The 23,016-nt window shown below is 31.6% G+C and overlaps 1 non-coding gene across 1 annotated transcript; it reads left to right on the plus strand.

The window, feature by feature from the left end:
• Positions 1-15,379: 15,379 nt before the first annotated feature.
• On the plus strand, positions 15,380-15,486 carry LOC139886823 (small nucleolar RNA R71). The gene has a single exon (XR_011772685.1). It is a non-coding gene; the product is annotated as a small nucleolar RNA R71 (small nucleolar RNA).
• The last annotated feature ends 7,530 nt before the right edge of the window (positions 15,487-23,016 follow it).

Raw genomic sequence — 23,016 nt, forward strand, 5'->3', positions numbered from 1 at the left:
TAAAACCGATTTGTTTTCTGAAAACCCATTTTTAATGCGTTCATTACCATTGAACGTAAAATCCTAGGAATTCACCTGGAATTCATTAGGTCACCTGAACCAAATCGGGTGTCAACCGTAAGAACGGTGGTTGCATAGCATGGTCAAAGACAAGACCTTGTGCCAGACCGAAAAACCATAGGATGATCTTTACTATTGCTCCTACAAAGGATAGTACTAGCATCCGACACGTTTATAGACCATAATCAAAAGCATGTCATTAGATATTGCCTTAACAATTTCTTGTTCATCGCTTTCCTTTACAACCGGACGGTAGTTTACCGAAAGGTAATATACGGAGCAAGTATATTGGACGTGTTGCTTTCCTAATACAAGGTTAACAAATGGGTGACACAAAACCATAAGTTTTGAGCTAAAATTTTCAAATCTGAAACCCACAAAACCCACAAAAATTTTTTGCAACACCGGTGAAGGGTTATTCCGAAAAACTTATCTAGGGTAAAAGCTAGAATGAATTTTCAAAAGATCAAATGTTTTCATAAAGATCCAATTTCCTTAAAGGATCTAAATTTTTATAGTCATGTGGGACTATAAACCACAATGTTACTACCATTATTCATACCGCCGTATCAAAATCACTGATGTATAAAGTGTGAGAATAAAAAAAGTGATTCGAGTGAAGTGTGATTTAATTTCAAGTTCTGTATTGCTTGAGGACAAGCAACGTTCAAGTGTGGGGATATTTGATAGTGCTCCAAATGAACATATATTTAGTAGCAATATCCTCCCAATATGTAAATTATTTAGTTGTAATTGTCCTATTTTAAGTTGTAATCGTTTATATTAAATAAGTGCGAAGATAAAAGGCGAAAACGAAGATTTGAAGACGCAAACGTCCAAAAAGCTCAAATGTACAAGATACAATCCAAATGGTTCAATTTATTGATGAGAAACGTCTAAAAATGACAAAAGTACAAGTTGTGGAACGCAAAGTACAAGATATTAAATTATACGAAAAGGCGTTCGAAAATCCGGAACCGGTACCCGAGCCAACTATCAACGCCCGACGCAATGGACCAAAAATTACAAGTCTACTATGCATAAGAATATAATACAATATATAAATAATTATATTAATTATTTATATTTTATATTTATATATAAATTATGTCGACAAGCAAGGTTCCAAAAGTATGTGAGCTGGATTTTCAAACTCCACGACTCGCGGAGTTTGCAGGCTTAAAACGCCGCAACTCGCGGAGCTGCAAAAATCAGAAATGCCTATAAAAGGCCATGCATTCTGCCGAGTTTAAAAATATAAATAATAATAATAATACTCCGTAGTATAATATATATATATATATATATATATATATATATATATATATATATATATATAGTATAGGGTAGTTTTATATTAGATTAGTTCGGGTTATGTAAAGGTTATTTTACGGGTTTTTGAAGTCGAAATTCTGTCCGTGTAACACTACGCGATAAATACTCAATGTAAGCTATGTTCTCCTTTTTAAATTAATGTCTCGTACTTAAGTTATTATTATGCTTATTTGAGCCGAAGTAATCATGATGTTGAGCTAAATATTAAAGACGGGGTAATTGGGTTTTGTACCATAATTGGGGTTTGGACAAAAGAACGACACTTGTGGAAATTAGACTATGGGCTATTAATGGGTTTTACATTAAATTAACGATACCTCGTTAATTTAATATAAAGGTTATGATTTGACGTATCTATATATAACCACATACGCTTAATCGGACACGATGGGCGGGATATTTATAAGTACGAATTATTGTTCATTTTACCGGACACGGGGATGGATTAATAGTCAATGGACTCATTAAAACAGGGGTGAATTACATTCAAGGGTAATTGGTGTAATTGTTAACAAAGTATTAAAACCTTGGTTTACACACAATCGATAACCTGGTGTATTCATTAAGCAAAGTATTAAGACCTTGTTACAGTTCGAATCCCCAGTTAGTTGGAATATTTGACTTCGGGTATAAGGTTAAATTTGCCGAGCAGTTTATAATTATGACCGATGAACTATTATGGACAAAAACCAGATAGGTTTCAAATACATCCAGGACAAAGGACAATTAACCCAGGACAATAAATTAAAATCAAAACATCAAACATCATGGTTACGAAAGTTTAAATAAGCATAATATATTTTATTTCATATTTCCTCGTACTTTTATTTATTGTCATTTTAATTATTGTTATTTATTTTATATTGTTAGTTAAATATCGTCATTTACTATACGCTTCGCTTAAAATATAAAATCGACAAACCGGTCATTAAACGGTAAACTCCCATTTTATATATTATTATATATAATTATATATATTTTGTACAAATATAGTTAATTAAAATATATTGTGAAATAAGCCAGCTCCCTGTGGAACGAACCGGACTTACTAAAAACTATACTACTCTACGATTAGGTACACTGCCTATAGTGTTGTAGCAAGGTTTAGGTATATCCCATCTGTAAATAAATAATTAAAACTTGTGTAATTTGTATCGCTTTTCGTATCAAAAATATATAGTATTTCACGTACACCTCGCACGACATCAATTGCTTAAAAATACTAGCGAGTTGAGGATAATTGGAATGATTTTTGTAAGTATTTATTAGTGAAATCTTATGAGGTTTAATATGGTTATAATTTTATTTTAGTTAATTTGTTTCATAATTTGTATTTCAGTCTTTTGCACAACATTTTGAACATGTGCTGTCAATTGTAGGTAAAACTTATAGATTCTCTCACAGTAAGAAATATTTGGTTAACTGTAGCATTCATGAACCAAGCAACCAACAAGATAATCATATGAAAGACCTATTATATTTTCCACAATTTGTACAGTGTTACTAATTATCTCCAGTTAACTGTGTGATTTGTTCATTTTCAAGTAGTTGTCTACACAATTGGTGTGAGAACTAGCAAAATAATGAGAGATTGCAAAGGATGTGCGGATGAGTCCACACTTGGAGGAGCTGTGAATTTGATATGGTGTTTCATGGTAAGTTGAAAAGTTATCTATTATTTATACTTGGAAATTTATTATTTGTTCTGAATTAGTGTCTTTGTAAAGTTGAACTTTTATCATATAAATGGACACTTGAAAATCTATAATGTCAATTTGCTGGATTGAAGGCTTTCATGGACAACTGGAACTCTATAATGTATACCAGTTTAAAAATGGCTACTGCAAAGATTTTGATACATTTGCAATTTTGCATATGTATGAAGGACAACAAATAAACATGTTAGATTTATTATCTTTAATCTTTGTGTTGTGTACTTGTGTATAGAGCAATGTTTCAGTTATGAAATTTTGGTGATGTATTTACATATAAATTTACTATTGTGGGTCATTTCATTTGTGTTTTGCTGAAGGCGGAAATAGTAGTCTTAATCTATTGGATCTGTGTAAAGCAACAAAAATCAATCATATTTTGTTAATTTCATCTACAAGAATAGATTTCTTACTCATAAATTAACTATATTCAGATAACATGTACGTTTCCCGTTTGATTGATTAAGAAACGCCGTGCAACGCACGGGCTCTTAAAGGCTAGTTCTTAATATAAATGGAAACATCCCTTAATCTCGCTATGTCCAGCACATACATTTATCACTTTTAATATACGAAACAACTTGAAAGTATTTTGTACAAAAACCTGAAACAAATACTCCGTATTTACCAGTTTAAACATTTAAACGTGCGTGGGAAGCACGTGTCAGTATGTTTTTGTTAGGTGACCGTAAAAACATTCTTCCAACATTCAAATACATATCCCGCTACCCACCTCTTTACCCTGTTCTCACCACTTTATTATTTTATCATTTTAAATATAAAATCTCAATCCCAATTCACTCTCTTTTTCATCTTTTCTTTATATCACATCACAAATTTTAAATAATTTTTTAACACGAACTTTTACTTCATGATATTCCCAGTTTATTCCTCTCGCATGATCATCTAACAACCACCATGAAATTTCTGTCAGCCTATGTCATTATGTGTGGTCAATAGTCAACATAGGTCATTATTGTCATAACTAATCCCATAATGATGGGAGTCGTTTAGGGAGTCGGTTATGGAGTTTTATTGGTATTTATACCCATCTCTATGTATCAAGGAAAAGCAAGCAATAATATATCACAATCATAATTTAACATGGTATCAGACTAGGTTCTCTAAACCTCGGATCTACCACTTCCTCTTCAAGTTTTTCATCCTCCGGTCACCGATTACTCGGTGATCCGGAGGAATCCATATTTTCTACTTCTTCTTTAACAGCCGTTGAACATAAGCATATCGAGTTTCTTTATTTTTGTAGCCATTAATTTTTTTTTCTTCAGCCATCCGTTTATCATGTTTAGCTATTAGTATCTGTCGCCTCTCCCATTTTGTTAGCAAATAGCAACCATTATTTTATTTGGATTTATGTAAGTTCAATTTCGTTGATCGACATATAGAATTTATCATCTACGTATTTTTAGTTCGTTGCAAACTTGATGTCGTAGAACCGTGTTTTATTTCTTTCTATTTATTATTTTATTTTGGTTTTAAATTAATATAAATAATCGGCATGAGGATGAGGGCCTAGCTTGACTAGGTTCCAAACTCCGGAAAAAAAAGAGAATATAGTCAAAAAAATTATTTGCAGCATTGATGAAGATTGTTATCGTCGATAAAAGTTCTAAGCCCAAGTCCTGCTCAATCCTTAGGATAAGTAAAGCAAGCCACGACATAAAAAAAAGATTGTTACGAAAAAGGAAACGCAGTCAAGCAATGCAACCAATCAACGATTATCAGTCAATTCGATGCAACAAATAAAAAAAGTTATCTTTTATTTATCTAGTATTTTCTTCCAGATATCAGTTTGCTGGCATCTTCACCAAAGGCCCTCCCGTATGCATTGTTTGACGAGTTTTGATCCAGTTTGAGTGTCTGACGCACTTCCGCAGGGGATGTCATCCTATGTCATTATGTGTGGTCTAACATAGGTCATTATGACATGTGTAGTCAATAGTCAACATTGGTCATTATTGTCATAACTAATCCCATAATGATGGGAGTCGTTTAGGGAGTCGGTTATGGAGTTTTATTGGTATTTATACCCATCTCTATGCATCAAGGAAAAGCAAGCAATAATATATAACAATTTCTTCATTCATCTTCTTCCCGTTCTTCTTCTTCAACATCTGAAACCCGTCGTTGTAGTTACGCTACAATTGGATGCATTCCGTCAGTTTTATGCCGTGTGCTGGGTTTCCACAGCCTTCCCACACTCCCTCTTGATCAAAATGTTTATAAAAGTAATGAATTTGGTGGTAATATTAATTGTGATGATAATAAGCTCAAGGGGAATCCTGGAATTGTGGCCAAACTTATGGGGTTAGATTCTATGCCAGTTGATAAATTGAAGTTGGAGAAAAAGAGTAGTTGTGTTCTTAAAGCACCAAGCTTTGTGGAGCTCGAAAATGTGACGACTCGAAAATTTTCGACTAATTTTAAACCAAACTCTCGATACGATTTATTATTTAAGCAAAGTCTGTTAGGTTGAGTCTCAAAAATTTTGAACTGTTTCATATATTCATTTGACCTTCGAGTGTTTCCGACAATTCACGAACAACCATATATATATATATATATATATATATATATAGGGGCAGGATCAATGGGGAACTAACCAATCGGGGGGAAGCGGGGGAAGCAAAAAAAAAAAAAATTTTCGTTTTTTTTGAAATTTTTTTTTTCCGGCATCAAGATCACACGAAAATATGAACATTTAGAATAGACACTTCGTGATGAATGTTATTATTTAGGCGGGAAAACGATCGACAAAAATAACATTCAAGATAATATTGTTCATGAAGAATATGAACGTTTTTTTCATGTTTTGTGAAGTAAAATTTAGCCCGATTTAGAGTTTTGGGTTTAGGGTTTAGGGTTTAGGGTTTGGTGTTTTAGGTTTATTCCATAAACCCAAAACACCAAACTCTAAACCCTAAACCCTAAACTCTAAACCCTAAACTCTAAACCCTAAACCCTAAACTCTAAACCGTTCGTGTTAAAAACTCAATCTAAACCCTAAATCTAAACCCTAAATCTAAACCCTAAACCCTAAATTTCTAAACCCTAATATCTAAACCCTATAAACCCTAATATCTAAACCCTAATATCTAAACCCCAATAGCTAAAGCCTCAAAATACGCTCGAAAAACACGATAATTGTTATATATTACTTCTTCGAGCATTTTCCTGCCAAAATAAAAACATTTATCACAAAGTGTCTCTACTAAATGTTTATATTTTCATCTCATCTATAATGTTCGCGAACAAAGTTTTTTCAAAAAAACGAAGAAAAAAATTTTTGCTTCCCCCCGCTTCCCCCCGATTGGTTACTTCCCTCTTGATCCTACCCCTATATATATATATATATATATATATATATATATATATATATATATATATATATATATATATATATATATATATATATATATATATAATAATTTGAAATATAAATTGAAATATTATATGATATAATTGTTAGAATTAATATTGTAAAATAAAATAATATATAATAATTTTATTTAAAAATATATCTATATATATATATGTATATATATATATATATATATATATATATATATATATATATATATATATATATATATATATATATATATATATATGAATGAATGAAGTATATTGAAAATATATATATAGGGTTTCGAATATAACAATTAAATGTTCGTAATACTTATTTGTCATCTCGCTTGTTATTAAACAAGTTTAATATGAACCTAAAGGATATAAAAATAAACGTTCGCTCGTAAATAGAGTTCGTAAAAAATGAGGTTTGTTTAGAATACGATTATTTTTTTATATACTCTGTCTATATTATTTAGGATTGAAATATAGTATCGGACTACATTTTACGACCAGGTTTATAAGGGTTAAGAGCAAAATGAATATGCTTATTAATATAATATTTTGGGATTTTATTATGTAAACTGTTACCCATCACTGATTAGCAATAAAACACGAATTTTAGTCCATAAATGAAATATAAAACCAATAGTAAACGACGGCTAACTTAAATCACACGTTTTTATTTTAAATTATAATTATAATTATATTATTATTATTCACTCCGTGATAATTTGAAACAACAGTATTGTATCAAATTTGAGATTCGTTCTACTTTAACTGTTTCCTTTACTTTTCATTCCCAGTAGTATATGTCGATGTGTTATCAATATCTACTATCTATTATCATTATTTGTATATATATGTCAAGTAGGAATATGATTATAAAACCCACCATCAACCTCATCACCCAATTAACTAACAAACTCACTTGAAGAAAACAATAGTATCCGTGATTTCCTTATTCGATCCCCACATCCACTACTTAACAAATCACCAAATCATTCACTGTATTTAATTGATTTAATTGATTGAATTACTGTTTCAAAGTTTCACTTTCTGTTGCATATCACCATCATCAATATCTATTCCATTTCTAATATATATATATAAGATACATATACAAACTAATACATATAAGCTCGATCAACCACGAAACATGAAACTCCACTTCTTCTTCATCCACAACCACCACCTTCACCATTTTCTTTTCTTTCTTTCTTCTGTTTCTTTTCGTGATAAACCAACCAAGACCATCACAGTTCAAACCAACCAAGGCTACTGTTGCTAGTACGTGTTTACTCTTCTACTTCTGTTACCTACTCGTATGCTACTACTTTCTATCTGTTTCTATTAAACTGCCCAAACACCATAAAGAATTATTGTTACTTTTACTTGTTTCTATCGATAATCATCATCATCATTATTATCTATACTGTTTCTATATTAACGATCACCATCATTATAAGTTACTATTATTTTCTCTCCCGTTATACTTCTATTTAAACCCAAGTCGAACACCTTAACCTGTTTACAGTTCAATCCCATTTCACACCCAAACAGCCTTACCATGTTCGACCACCTCCATCACCTCCCGTCTCCACCTCAATCTCCACCATATTGAAATCACCACCACTGCCACGATTCTCTTTAACCACCCAAACAACCACCATTTTTTCTGATGTACCTGCAATGAAAATAACCTATCAAGACCCATCGACTAACTACTACTACTCGCTATTTTTTTCTGTTTTGTTACTTGGTTAAACCCAACTCAAACCACCACCATTTATTCCATTTAATCACCTATTGTACCTGCTTATTTGCAGCTATGTCTTGTTTTCTATTTCAATCCGAGAGCCACCATGTTAACCATTACTGCCGCCTACTTTCTGTTTTTCTGTTTCCTGTCTGAGCACCATTGAAACCACCACAAATCCTTTTAACTTTTGTTGTTGGTTTCCTATCGTTGTACAAAACCCAATCCAAATTTTTTTTACTCCGATCACTATTAAACCACCACCTCTGTTTTTGTGTCTGTTACTACCATCGACGCCTCACCGTCTTTAATTTGTTCGAGCTTATATCTACAGCTAGTGCTATTCGATCTCTATGATAGAAGCTACCAGCTTTGATCCTTCCTACTGTTCGAAAAGTTGTTAAAGTCCCTGTAAATTTACAATAATTTGAGTAATTGATAGCTCCTTTTGTTACGAATAAAGAAAAAGAGAGTGGAGGGGTCGAGATAGAGATGTATTCCTTGGATTCCAGACTTTTAGTACAGCAACTTATATTGAATTAAATTAGTACGAATCCTAGGTTGATCAATGTTACTAATTGGGCTCCAAGGCTAACCGGACTATTGTTAAACTTGGCTGTATATGTGGGCTTCGAACATAACAAGGTATTGGGCCAAGCTCCAACCATTTTTTTCTTGTTGGGCTGCTGCTCAAAATTTCTGTTTAAACAGTTTCTGTCGATTCACAACCATAAACCAAACATTTTCTTAATTTATGAATGTGATGTGCGTAGAGGTGTATACGAAATAGTTATATTTTTACTACAAAATACTATTAAATACGATACAATTTTACACAAGTTATTTATTTATTTATAGAGTAGATATACCTAAACCTTGCTACAACACTTATAGGCAGTGTACCTAATCGTACAGTAGTGTAGTTTTTAGTAAGTCCGGTTCGTTCCACAGGGATCTTAGCCAAGTTTAACGCTATATTTTTAAAAACTATATTTGTAAAAATATAAATATATATATAAGTAGTATTATTATTATAAAAAGGGGGTTTTTTACCGTTTAATGACTGGTTTGTCTATTTTAAAACTTAAATCGCAGTTAAAACCTAATGTAAAATATTAAAAATAAATATAACTTAATTTTAAGCGTAAAGTAAATAACGATAATGAAATTGCGATAAATAAAAATGCGATAAATAAAATGACGATAAATAAAATTGTGATAATTAAAAAGTACGATAATTAAAAGTGCATTTAAATAAAATGACAGTAAATAAAAGTGTGATAATTAAAAGTGCAATTAAATATGAAATAAAGGAATTATGCTTATTTAAACTTCCGTAATCATGATGTTTGACGTGTTGATTTTAGTTTATTACCATGGGTTAATTGTCCTTTGTCCTGGATTATTCAATATGTCCGTCTGGTTTTTGTCCATAACAGTCCATCAATCATAAATATAAAGTGCGAGTGTCCTCGTCAAATTATCCTTATATCCGAAGTCAAATATTCCAACTAATTGGGGACTTAAACTATAACAAGGTCTTAATACTTTGTTTAATAATTACACCAGGATATCGACTGCGTGTAAAACAAGGTTTTAATACTTTGTTAACAATTACGCCAAGTGTCCTTATACATAATTCACCCCTGTTTTAATAAGTCCATTAACTATTAATCCATTCCCGTGTCCGGTTAAATGAACGATTATTAGTACTTATAAATATCCCGCCCATCGTATCCGATTGAGTGTATGTAGTTATTTATAGGTACGTCCAATTGTAAATCTTTATATTAAATTAACAAACTATCATTTAATTAAACAAATATAAAGCCCATTAATAGCCCATAGTCTAATTTCTACAAGTGTCGTTCTTTTGTCCAAATCCCAATTATGGTACAAAGCCCAATTACCCAATTTTAATATTTAGCCCAACATCACGATTACTTCGGCTTAAATAAGCATAATAATAACTTAGCTACGAGACATTAATTTAAAAAGGTTGAACATAACTTACAATGATTAAAAATAGCTTAGCGTTACACGGACAGAATTTCGACTTACACCCTTACAACATTCGCTAATATACCCTTATTATTAAAATTAAAATTAAAATTATAATATATATATATATATATATATATATATATATATATATATATATATATATATATATATATATATATATATATAAATAAATATTTATTTATACGTTGAGAGAGAGATAGATAAAGATGTACATAATTCGCTGAAAAACGTTGCAATTTATAGATGTGGCCAGATTCTGATGCCCATGCGATCGCATGGATTTTGTGTCTTCTGGCCATGCGATCGCATGGCCGCTTGGGACAGCTCACATATTTTTGTTTTCTTATTTGCCGATATTTTATTATATAATATAATATATATATAATTTTAAGAATTAATTATATATTATATTATATTCATGTGCATAGTTGACTTGTAATTTTTAGTCCGTTGCGTCGAGCGTTGAGAGTTAACTCTGGTCCCGGTTCCGAATTTTCGAACGTCCTTGCGTACAATTTAATATCTTGTACTTTGCGTTTGGCGGCTTGTACTCTTGTAATTTCTAGACGTTTCTCATCAATAATTTGAACCACTTAGATTTTACTTTGTACTTTTGAGCTTTTTGGTCATTTGCGTCTTCAATTCATCGAATCTGTCTTTTGTCTTCACCTTTTATTATTTAAACGAATATCACTTGTAAATAGAACAATTGCAACTAAAAACTTGTCTTTCTTGAGGGATAATGCTATGAAATATATGTTCGTTTTTAGCATTATCAAATATTCCCACACTTGAGCGTTGCTTGTCCTCAAGCAATATAGTCTTGAAATAAAAATACTAGAATCACTTCTTTATTCTTCACACTTTGTACATCAGTGATTTCGATTTGGCAGTATGAACAATGATAGTAACGTTGTGGTTTACAGTCCCACATGACTATGAAAATTTAGATCCTTTAGGAAATTGGATCTTTATGAAAACAATTGATCTTTTGAAAATTCAATCTAGCTTTTACCCTAGATAAGTTTTCCGGAATAACCCTTTACCGGTGTTTGCGAAATTGTTTTTGTGAGTTTTTTGGGTTTCAGATTTGAAAATTTTAGCTCAAAACTTATGGTTTTGTGTCACCCACTTGCTAACCATGTATTAGGAAAGCAACATGTCCAGTATACTTGCTCCGTATATTACCTTTCGGTAAACTACCGTCCGGTTGTAAAGGAAAGCGTTGAACAAGCAACTGTTAAGGCAATGTCTCGTGACATGCTTTTAATTATGGTCTATAACGTGTTGGATGCAATTACTATCCTTTGTAGGAGCAATAGTAAATATCACCCTATAATTTTTCGGTCTGGCACAAGGTCATGTCTTCGACCATGCTATGCAACCACCATTCTTACGGTTGACACCCGATTCGGTGCAAGTGACCTAATGAATTCTAGGTGAATTCCTAGGATTTTACATTCAATGGTAATGAACGCATTGATAATAGGTTTTCAGAAAACAAATCGGTTTTATTTTGATCAAAATATTTTCTCGTTCAAGCTTGAGTTTAGATATCATCGAATTCCATGAGTTTGTAATTCTCAATCTTTAATGTCAATCTCAAGGATTGAGTAATATCAGGCTTAAAGGCTGATTTTTAATCTTTAAGGAGATTATCCTTTCTGGGGGTCTGATTCATTAGTCTTATTAAGCTAATTTGCACGGCCCCTCCCCATTTTACGAGACAGATCCTCTCATGGTTGGGATAAGTCTGACCACATGGCGACCCTGTTTGATGATGAGGTCCGTGGATTTCCTGCTGATTTTAGAGATGACTTTTCTAGATTATTCGTCAACCTACAGCTGGTCTAAATGACAACTTCCTGACCTAAATCAAGAAGCGCGTGTCTTTTTCGGAAGACTTTACTTCCTTTTAATGATGGAATTAATTCATCGTGTAGATCCATCTATTCTTTCAAAGGTATTACAATAAATCGGGTAAAACTGATTAAAATCGTCCAAAACAAAAGTACCTGCAATAATCTTGTACCAAATATGTGATATGTGTTTTAAAGAAATTGGTAAATTCTTCCCACACTTAGCTTTTATTTATTTTTTTTCTTTGCCTTTTTATTCTCCTCTATTCCATTTTAAATGAATTCTAACGTTTTGGGTTGTTTCTCTATTTATGTTCTCTCCGAGGTAACAATAATTTCGGCATTAACACCTAGTTTTATCATTCATAAATATGTATAAACATGATTTTGAATTCATTTAGTTGAAAATTTTTCAAATTTTCACAAAATTTGGCAATTAAACTAAGTGTAAACCCGAGAGAATTTATAACCCTTCCCCACACTTGAGATCATGCAATGCCCTCATTTGCACGAAATCAGACTATAATTATAAATTCATGAGGGTGATTAGTGTAGAAAAGTGATTAAAAATACCGAGTTTGTAATTACTAAGGTCGTCGAATGATAGATGGCGCACCTCATCGTTCATTTCTTTTGTTGTAATTTCACATATGTTTTGCGTCTTATCGTCAAAATTAGTAGCTTTTGCTGAACTTAATGTCAGTCTTTGAAAGTGCGCTGTTTTACCATGTTTTGTACATAAGATAAACTACAAACATATATATAATATATATATTTTTTTATAAAACCTTTATTTATTAAAACAATTTAAATGAATAATTTTTTAAAATTTTGTTTCCTTTTACTTTAGGTAGTTTAGGTATGTTTACCTAGTACGTCCCTCGACAAAATTTAAAATTTGTCATTTTTAAAGCGATTGTTTTAAAAGCAAAGATTTTTGGGTTTTTATAATTTTTTTGGTATACTTTAGATCAATAATATTAAAAATAATGATAACAAAATTTGTCGCCCCGCCCTTGGGTAAAGCAATTTCGGTTTCATGACCTAGTCTTCAACTTACGATGAATTTTAGAAATCATCTTTTAAACTTAATGAAATAAATTAATTTTTTTTTAAATTCACACAAAACTTAAAATTAAAAAGCATATTAATTTCATATAAAACCTACAAAATAAAAAAAATTCAGAATGGGGGGAGAAAACTAGTTCTTTAGTGTCTGCTAGCGGAAAAGACCAATCGAATTCCATTCTCGGAACTACACGAGAACAGAACAACTAACCCTAGACAGCATTATTTCTTAGAACATTTGAATCTCCCTACACTTAGGTAGCTGTAGTGTCGAAATTGTGGTTAACTTCATTGTCAATTTCTCTTGGACCATAATCAACTTGCATATCTGTGACTTTTGCTTTAAGCCATTGGTCGGATTCCTGTGTAATATCCACAAATTCAACTAGTTTTGCATTTTCTTTAGGCGATAGATTAGATACTAACCGGTTACATAACTTAAAGTTCCCCTTGGTTCTAGCATCGCGAATCCGTTTAATAAGTTTCTTCATTGAACTATTAATAACGGGGTCATTTAATTTCGTATCAACAACGGGGTTCTTTGTTATCAGGTCATCATTAGGTGTTACTTCATTTTTTCCACACTTAAGCGTTTTATTATTGTTAAGCACTACTGTTGGAGTTGGTAAAACAATATGCTTCTCATCGATAGTTTTTATCGGTTCAACGATTTTAGTTAGTGGAGATTTAGACTTTCGACTCACAAAGGTGATCGATTTTTCATTATTACTAAGTGTCATTCTACCCTCTCTTACGTCAAATAACGCCCCGGTGGACGCTAAGAATGGTCGACCTAAAATTTGAGGAATGTTTGGGTCCTCTTCTATGTCAATGACAATAAATTCGACTAAAAAGGTTAAATTACCCACTTGAACGGGTAGGTTGTCAGCAATTCCAACTGGGTGCCTAATGGTTTGATCAAAGAGTCGGACACTCATCTCTGTTGGACTTAACTCACCTACTCCTAATCTCTTATATAATGAAAGAGGCATAACACTCACACTTGCACCTAAATCTGCTAGTGCATCATACATGACACAATCACTAAGTAGACAAGGAACAATAAATTCACCCGGATCACCCACCCTGGGTGGAGGTTTTGGTGGAACTATCTTCACCGGGTTTATCTTTACGGTTTTTGTTTCTTGTACTTTCGTATTCTTCTTCTTCTTTCCAGAAGTATCACAAACTTTATTACCTATTACTTGCTCATACTCAACTCCTTTTCTTGGAAACGGGATGGGTGGTCTGTATGGTGCCACCACTGGCTTTACATACTCGGGTGGTGGTAGTGGTGTTGTAACTTCTTCATTGTTACTCACATCTAAAACCTTCCCATCTTCTGGAGCTGGTTTTTCAGAATTTGTTGAAACCATATTAACATTCTCATTCCGAGGATTTACTTCAGTATTACTCGGTAGATTTCCTTGTTCCCTCTCACTCATCATGCTAGCAAGAGTACCTACGTGTTTTTCTAGATTCAAAATGGAAGCATGTTGAGTTCTTAATGAATGATCCAACCTCTCATTCGTTTGGGTTTGAGATGTAATAAATTGTGTTTGAGATTCCATTAGCTTTGCCATCATTTCTTCTAGATTTGACTTTTTCTCTTCGGTTTGTTGTGGTGGTTTATACAAACCAGGTCTTTGTTGATTGAAAGTGTTGTTTTGAGTTGGTTGGTTATTCGGACCTTGTTAGTTATACGAGTTATTGTTTGGTCCATTTGGATTGTAAAGAATGTTTTGATTTCGATTAAAGTTCGACCTTGGCGGTTGATAATTATTTTGATAATTATTTCCCGGCCTTTGGTTCATGTAGGAAACATTCTCTCGTTGTTCCAATGTTTGCTCGATGTGACAATCTTTCGTTAAGTGTGGTCCACCACATTGCTCACAACTAATTCGTATTGCGTGAATATCTTATTCATCTTTTCCATTCGTCTCTCGAAAGCATCTATTTTTGCGGAAACGGAATCAAAGTCATGGCTAGAATCGGCTCTAGCCGCTTTAGATGAACGAAAGATATCTTTTTCCTGGTGCCACTCATGTGAGTGGGATGCTGTGTTATCAATAATTTTGTAGGCTTCAGTTGCGGTTTTCTTCATAATGGAACTACCAGCTGTGATGTCGATGTCTTTTCGTGTAGTAACGTCGACACCTTGGTAGAATATTTGTACTATTTGATAAGTGTCTAAACCGTGTTGAGGACATCCTCTCAACAACTTTCTGAATCATGTCCACGCTTCATATAATGTTTCATTTGGCTTTTGTGTGAACGTAACTATTTCTCCTTGAAGTCTCACGGCTTTAGATGCCGGAAAGAATTGTTTAAGAAAATTTTCAACTAAGACATCCCATGTATCAATCGCCCCTTCAGGTAACGATTCTAACCAATCTTTGGCTTCTCCCTTTAAAGTCCAGGGAAATAACATGAGATAGATCTGTTCATCCTCAACTTCTCTGATTTTAAATAGAGTACAAATCCTATTAAAGGTTCGAAGATGTTCGTTTGGATCTTCTTTTGGCGTACCACTATATTGGCATTGATTAGTTACAATGTGTAGGATTTGTCCCTTGATTTCATAATCTGGCGCATTAATTTCTGGCTTAATAATGGCGTGACCTTGACCAGTGCATTTAGCTCTCATTCGGTCTTCCATACTTAGAGGTTCCAGATTTTCCATGATTGAATTTGTTGAATCTGAATCACTAGAGGATTCTGATTTAATGGGTTGTTCTTCTACAATCTCTGTTTGAATGATTGGTGGTTCCGGAGGAAAGATTAGTGGTTCAGGATCTCTGAATTGTCCCTGAATATCCTCCGAATTCTCAATTGTGAGGTCGGATTCAAAAAATGGATTATCGGAAATTTGTATTGGAGTACTTGGTCGACTGGATGACGATTCTAAATAAAAATCAACGGCAACAATATTGGCTAGATGTCTTGATCTAGTTACAGGTGGTGAACGTATAAAAGGTGGTGAACGTTTTGCTCGGTGCATTCACTGAATATCCTATTAGTTATAAAGATAAAAAATTATATAAGTTATCAAATTAATAGACTTTTCTGATTTTACCCACGTTTCGAATAGCCAATAGATGCAGCAGGTAGCCAGGACCCTTTAAATCGGAAGCCCACAACTCGCCACTAACAAATCCAACTATTACTACGAACCAGAAAATTTTGGATGTCTATCAATTTAACCACTTAAAATAATTTTTCGTTGAAGTTTAAAGAAATTTTAGAGAAGAAATAGAAAATTCTATGTCCTAAAAACTAGAGCATCTAGAAATAAGAAAGAAAAAGAGCGCGTCGAAAAACGTCGAAAAATAAAAGGTCGAAAAATAATAAAAAGAATGTAGCGCGTCGAAACTTAAAAGTCTAAAAACTAAGAATTAAAAGTTGCGTCTAAAAATATTAAAGCTTAAAAGAAATACTATATCCAAAACGACAATAACTTAAAAAGTACTAAAATTTATAAAACGGCGTCGCAAAATTCTAAAGAACCTAAATCTTAGTCTAAAGAAAAAGTACTTAAGGAATTTTACGGCAAAGCCTAAAAATCTAGAAATAAAAATAACTATGGCAAAAACTATGACTTAAAACTAAATACGAACGAAAAATACAAATATTACGCTAGAACAAATAAAAAGTTATAAAATATAAAAATAAACTTAAAGTTATAAAAAGTACAATTTTTATAAAAATATTATTTTTATATTATTTATTTATAAAATATTAATTTTATAATTTATTAAAACTAATTAAACTAAATAATACAAATTAATTAAAAACTAAAACAAAATAATTAAATAAATAACCCTAATTAGGGTTTTAATTAATTATAATTAATTTATACTCCGTAATTAATGCAGTAGGTCAGAAGTTTCAGGCGTGTCAGGTTACCTCATGCGATCGCATGAGGTTTCCTTGTTAATTCCATGAGTCGCATGGTACTCGGATCCAGTTCAGAAGTTGGGCTTCTACAGTACCTTGGCCCAATTTTTTTTTTTCTGTTTTAATATTTATATAAAATATTTATATAAATTAAATAAAAACTTATATTTTAAAAACTAAAATAAAAATAAAGAGACTTTATAATCTTATATATATATTTAACAAACTCTTAAAAATATATATATTTGTTTTTTCTTTTTATATTTTTGTATTTTTAATATTTAAAACGTATTTTACAAAAAGAAATTAAAACTTAATAAAAATCTTTTTTTTATATAGCGTTTCGCTTCCGGCTTTTAAGCAGCTCCCCGGCAGCGGCGCCAAAAATACTTGATGTGCGTAGAGGTGTATATGAAATAGTTATATTTTTACTACAAAATACTATTAAATACGATACAATTTTACACAAGTTATTTATTTATTTATAGAATGGATATACCTAAACCTTGCTATAATACTTATAGGCAGTGTACCTAATCGTACAGTAGTGTAGTTTTTAGTAAGTCCGGTTCGTTCCACAGGGATCTTAGCCAAGTTTAACGCTATATTTTTAAAAACTATATTTGTAAAAATATAAATATATATATAAGTAGTATTATTATTATAAAAAGGGGGTTTTTTACCATTTAATGACCGGTTTGTCGATTTTAAAACTTAAGTCGCAGTTAAAACCTAATGTAAAATATTAAAAATAAATATAACTTAATTTTAAGCGTAAAGTAAATAACGATAATGAAATTGCGATAAATAAAAATGCTATAAATAAAATGATGATAAATAAAATTGCGATAATTAAAAAGTACGATAATTAAAAGTGCATTTAAATAAAATGACAGTAAATAAAAGTGCGATAATTAAAAGTGCAATTAAATATGAAATAAAGGAATTATGCTTATTTAAACTTCCGTAATCATGATGTTTGACGTGTTGATTTTAGTTTATTACCATGGGTTAATTGTCCTTTGTCCTGGATTATTCAATATGTCCGTCTGGTTTTTGTCCATAACAGTCCATCAGTCATAAATATAAAGTGCGAGTGTCCTCGTCAAATTATCCTTATATCCGAAGTCAAATATTCCAACTAATTGGGGACTTAAACTGTAACAAGGTTTTAATACTTTGTTTAATAATTACACCAGGATATCGACTGCGTGTAAAACAAGGTTTTAATACTTTGTTAACAATTACGCCAAGTGTCCTTGTACATAATTCACCCCTATTTTAATAAGTCCATTAACTATTAATCTATTCCCGTGTCTGGTTAAATGAACGATTATTAGTACTTATAAATATCCCGCCCATCGTGTCCGATTGAGTGTATGTAGTTATTTATAGGTACGTCCAATTGTAAATCTTTATATTAAATTAACAAACTATCATTTAATTAAACAAATATAAAGCCCATTAATAGCACATAGTCTAATTTCCACAAGTGTCGTTCTTTTGTCCAAACCCCAATTATGGTACAAAGCCCAATTACCCAATTTTAATATTTAGCCTAACATCACGATTACTTCGGCTTAAATAAGCATAATAATAACTTAGCTACGAGACATTAATTTAAAAAGGTTGAACATAACTTACAATGATTAAAAATAGCGTAGCGTTACACTGACAGAATTTCGACTTACACCCTTACAACATTCGCTAACATACCCTTATTATTAAAATTAAAATTAAAATTAAAATTATAATATATATATATATATATTTATTTATACTTTGAGAGAGAGATAGATAAAGATGTACATAATTCGCTGAAAAACGTTGCAATTTATAGATGTAGCCAGATTCTGATGCCCATGCAATCGCATGGATTTTGTGCCTTCTGGCCATGCGATCGCATGGCCGCCTGGGACAGCTCACATATTTTTGTTTTCTTATTTGCCGATGTTTTATTATATAATATAATATATATATATAATTTTAAGAATTAATTATATATTATATTATATTCATGTGCATAGTTGACTTGTAATTTTTAGTTCGTTGCGTCGAGCGTTGAGAGTTGGCTCTGGTCCCGATTTCGGATTTTTGAACGTCCTTGCGTACAATTTAATATCTTGTACTTTGCGTTTTGCGGCTTGTACTCTTGTAATTTCTAGACGTTTCTCATCAATAATTTGAACCACTTGGATTGTACTTTATACTTTTGAGCTTTTTAGTCGTTTGCGTCTTTAATTCGTCGAATCTGTCTTTTGTCTTCCCTTTTATTATTTAAACGAATATCATTTGTAAATAGAATAATTGCAACTAAAATCTTGTCTTTCTTGAGGGATAATGCTATGAAATATATGTTCTTTTTTAGCATTATCAGAATGGATGATGATGGTTTCGTGATTATTTGAAATAATGTTATGACCATGAAAATGATGACGATTATGATAATGGTGATAAAGTTATGGTAGATTGTTGAAGATGATGATAGTATGATAATTTGATGATGATATTGACGATAATGGAGATTTAATGATGATGACCGAGAACGTTACTGATGTTGTTGACATGATGATCGATAACATTGATTATGATAAGATAATGATAAATAAGATGATAATAACAATTTGATAATAATAATGGTAACGAATAAAGATGTTGATGGACCAAAGCTAAATTGTAGAGATTGCTAAATGGGTTTTAAAGGATTAGACAGGAATAATTGGGTTAAAATGAATTAGGATACTAATTAGTTCAGAAAGTAAAGAACAGATTGATGGTTAGTAGTGTGGCAGTGGAACGAGAGGTCATGGGTTCGAGCATGAGATACGGTATTTATTTTTAGGCTTGTTTGGAAGGTAGACTCTTTTTATAATAATAATAATAATAATAATAATAATAATAATAATAATAATAATAATAATAATAATTATTATTATTATTATTATTATTATTATTATTATTGTTATTATTACTGTTATTAGTATTATTACAAATAAATATTTTATATAAAAATACATTACAATTATTATAATATTACATATTACTATATTTTATCAATAAAATGTATTAATTAAACTATATATTTTTTATGTAAGTTCTTATTTTTATGATAAATATTATAATTATGAATAAATTATTAAACTACTTTAGTAAGAAATTATTTTATTAATATTAATAAATGAATTAATGATACATATAATTATTATCATTAATAATAATATATAAATTGGTTCAATTGCCATTATATGTGTTAATATATATATAAATAATATAGGTTCGTGAATCAGAGGCCAACTTTGCATTGTTCAGTTTTGTCGTATACATATTTTTACTACAAAATATCGTATTGTGAGTTTCATTTGCCCCTTTTTAAATACTTTTGCAATATATATTTTTGGGACTGAGAATACATGCGCTGCTTTTATAAATGTTTTACGAAATAGACACAAGTAATTGAAACTAGATTCTATGGTTGGATTATCGAAATTGAATATCACCCTTTTAGCTTTGTAGCCTAAGAATTAGGGAACAGACCCCCTAATTGACGCGAATCCTGAAGATAGATCTATGGGCCTAACAAACCCCATCCAGGTTATGGATGCTTTAGTACTTCGATTTTATATACAGATGAGTGTACCTGTATATTTGGGAATATTCTATATGCATTTGTTAATGTCGGTTACCAGGTGTTCACCATATGAATGAATTTTTATACAGATGAGTGTTCCTGTATTATAATTTTTGCAGATGAGTGTTCCTGCAGTTTATATATATAAAAATGAAATCTTGTGGTCTATTAAAATTATGGAAACGATTGTTTATAATAAACCTATGAACTCACCAACCTTTTGGTTGACACTTTAAAGCATGTTTATTCTCAGGTAAGAAAGAAATCTTTCGCTGTGCATTTGATCATTTTAAAGATATTACTTGGAGTCATTCATGACATATTTCAAAATACGTTGCATTCGAGTCGTTGAGTTCATCAAGATTATTATTAAGTCAATTATAGTTGGATATATTATGAAAGGGTATGCATGCCGTCAACTTTCGATGTAATGAAAGTTTGTCTTTTAAAAACGAATGCAATGTTTGTAAAATGTATCATATAGAGGTCAAATAACTCGCAATGAAATCAATTATTATGTAACGTTTATAATCGATATGAATGGGGCATTTCAGTTGGTATCAGAGCGGTGGTCTTAGCGAACCAGGTCTTGCATTAGTGTGTCTAACTGATAGTTGTTAGGATGCATTAGTGAGTCTGGACTTCGACCTTAGTTGCATGTCAAAAAGTTTTGCTTATCATTTCGTGTCGAAAATTTCTTGCTTATCATCCTTAAAGTCTAGACACATCTTACTGTATTGATTGCATGAATAGTGTATAGACAAAATTCATATCTTAGCGTATCTGCTAATTCACATCTTAGCGTATCTGTTACTGTACACTTTGCCTGTCATATTCCGTAAATTTCTCCGTTATCTACGAAATCTTTTGCTCTATATATATATATATATATATATATATATATATATATATATATATATATATATATATATATATATATATATATATATATATATATTCTATGTAATTAAATATCATCCGATAGCCGAAAATCATTTCATATCGAAAAATCCTTTATTCAGTCGTATGAAATGGAACTCGCCACTAGTTCAAGTCTCTCGGATTCCGATATGGAGTTTCACTCGATCTCTGAAAGCAGTGTGACCGGAATGGATCAACCAATCAGCCATCATCAATTCTGGATGAATCGGGGATGAGTTCGTAGTCGACGAATCAATGGAGACGAGAAGAAGGTGATCCTTTCCACCAACCGAATTCACCCCTTGGCGATGAACCTGAAGCACTTACCGGCGAACCTGTTCGAGACACCATTTTCTCTCTCATTTCCCGAATATCTCACCATGATTATATACTATCTCAAATTCAAAACCTTATTTACTCCCTTGTTCCAACCGCCAATCATTCCAGAGTAATCGAAGAAGTCAACGAGCTTCGCGCCTGAATAATGAATTTGGAGAATATGGTGCAAAACTTACCAACTTCAGCAACATCACCGACATCACCAGTACCACCAACAACAACATCCGCATTACACATGGTGAAAATATTTTAACGGGTAGGTAATACTCGAGGAATATTTAGATTTCACATTAATAAGTTACACTGTACATTCTTCGAACCTGATTCGACAGTCAATTATTATCCTACTTACATCCACATATATATGTATCCGTTCACCACAGAATAACCATTTTCATTCAATTTCATATTTGAATTTTGACTTATCAGAATCCAACAAGTGGCATAATAAAGAAAACATTGGACAAAAATAAAATTTGTTAGAAACAAACAAATTAACTATGATAAATTTTGTTAAGAATTCACGCCAACTGTTTTCAGTTAACTGTTCCTAGCTAACTGATTACATTTTATTTATTGCAATTTTAATTCTCGCAATTTTATTTATCGTCATTTAATTTCTGTTATTTATTTTACGCACTTTATTTATCGTCATTTAAATACTGTTATTTACGCATTTTAAATATCGGGACACATATACAATGTTTTGACATATCATATCGACATCATCTATATATATTATTTGGAATAACCATAGACACTCTATATGCGGTAATGATCGAGTTAGCTATACATGGTTGAGTATGACACCCCCAATAGGGCCTGGGGTATTTATGTCTAATTATATTAAATCACAGTTGTATAAACGAGAACGACTCTACATGAGACGTTTTGTTGAGTTTTGCAGCGGAAGATAAATATGTCTTTAATTGATATGATATGTAATGAAGACTCCAAGCATAGCAAGCAATCATCATCAAAGCAGTAGATATACAGCGGAAGCAATATTTAAGTACCTGAGAATAAACATGCTTAAAAAGTCAA

Source organism: Rutidosis leptorrhynchoides, chromosome 1, assembly GCF_046630445.1.
Source record: "Rutidosis leptorrhynchoides isolate AG116_Rl617_1_P2 chromosome 1, CSIRO_AGI_Rlap_v1, whole genome shotgun sequence".
Taxonomy (NCBI): Eukaryota; Viridiplantae; Streptophyta; class Magnoliopsida; order Asterales; family Asteraceae; genus Rutidosis; species Rutidosis leptorrhynchoides.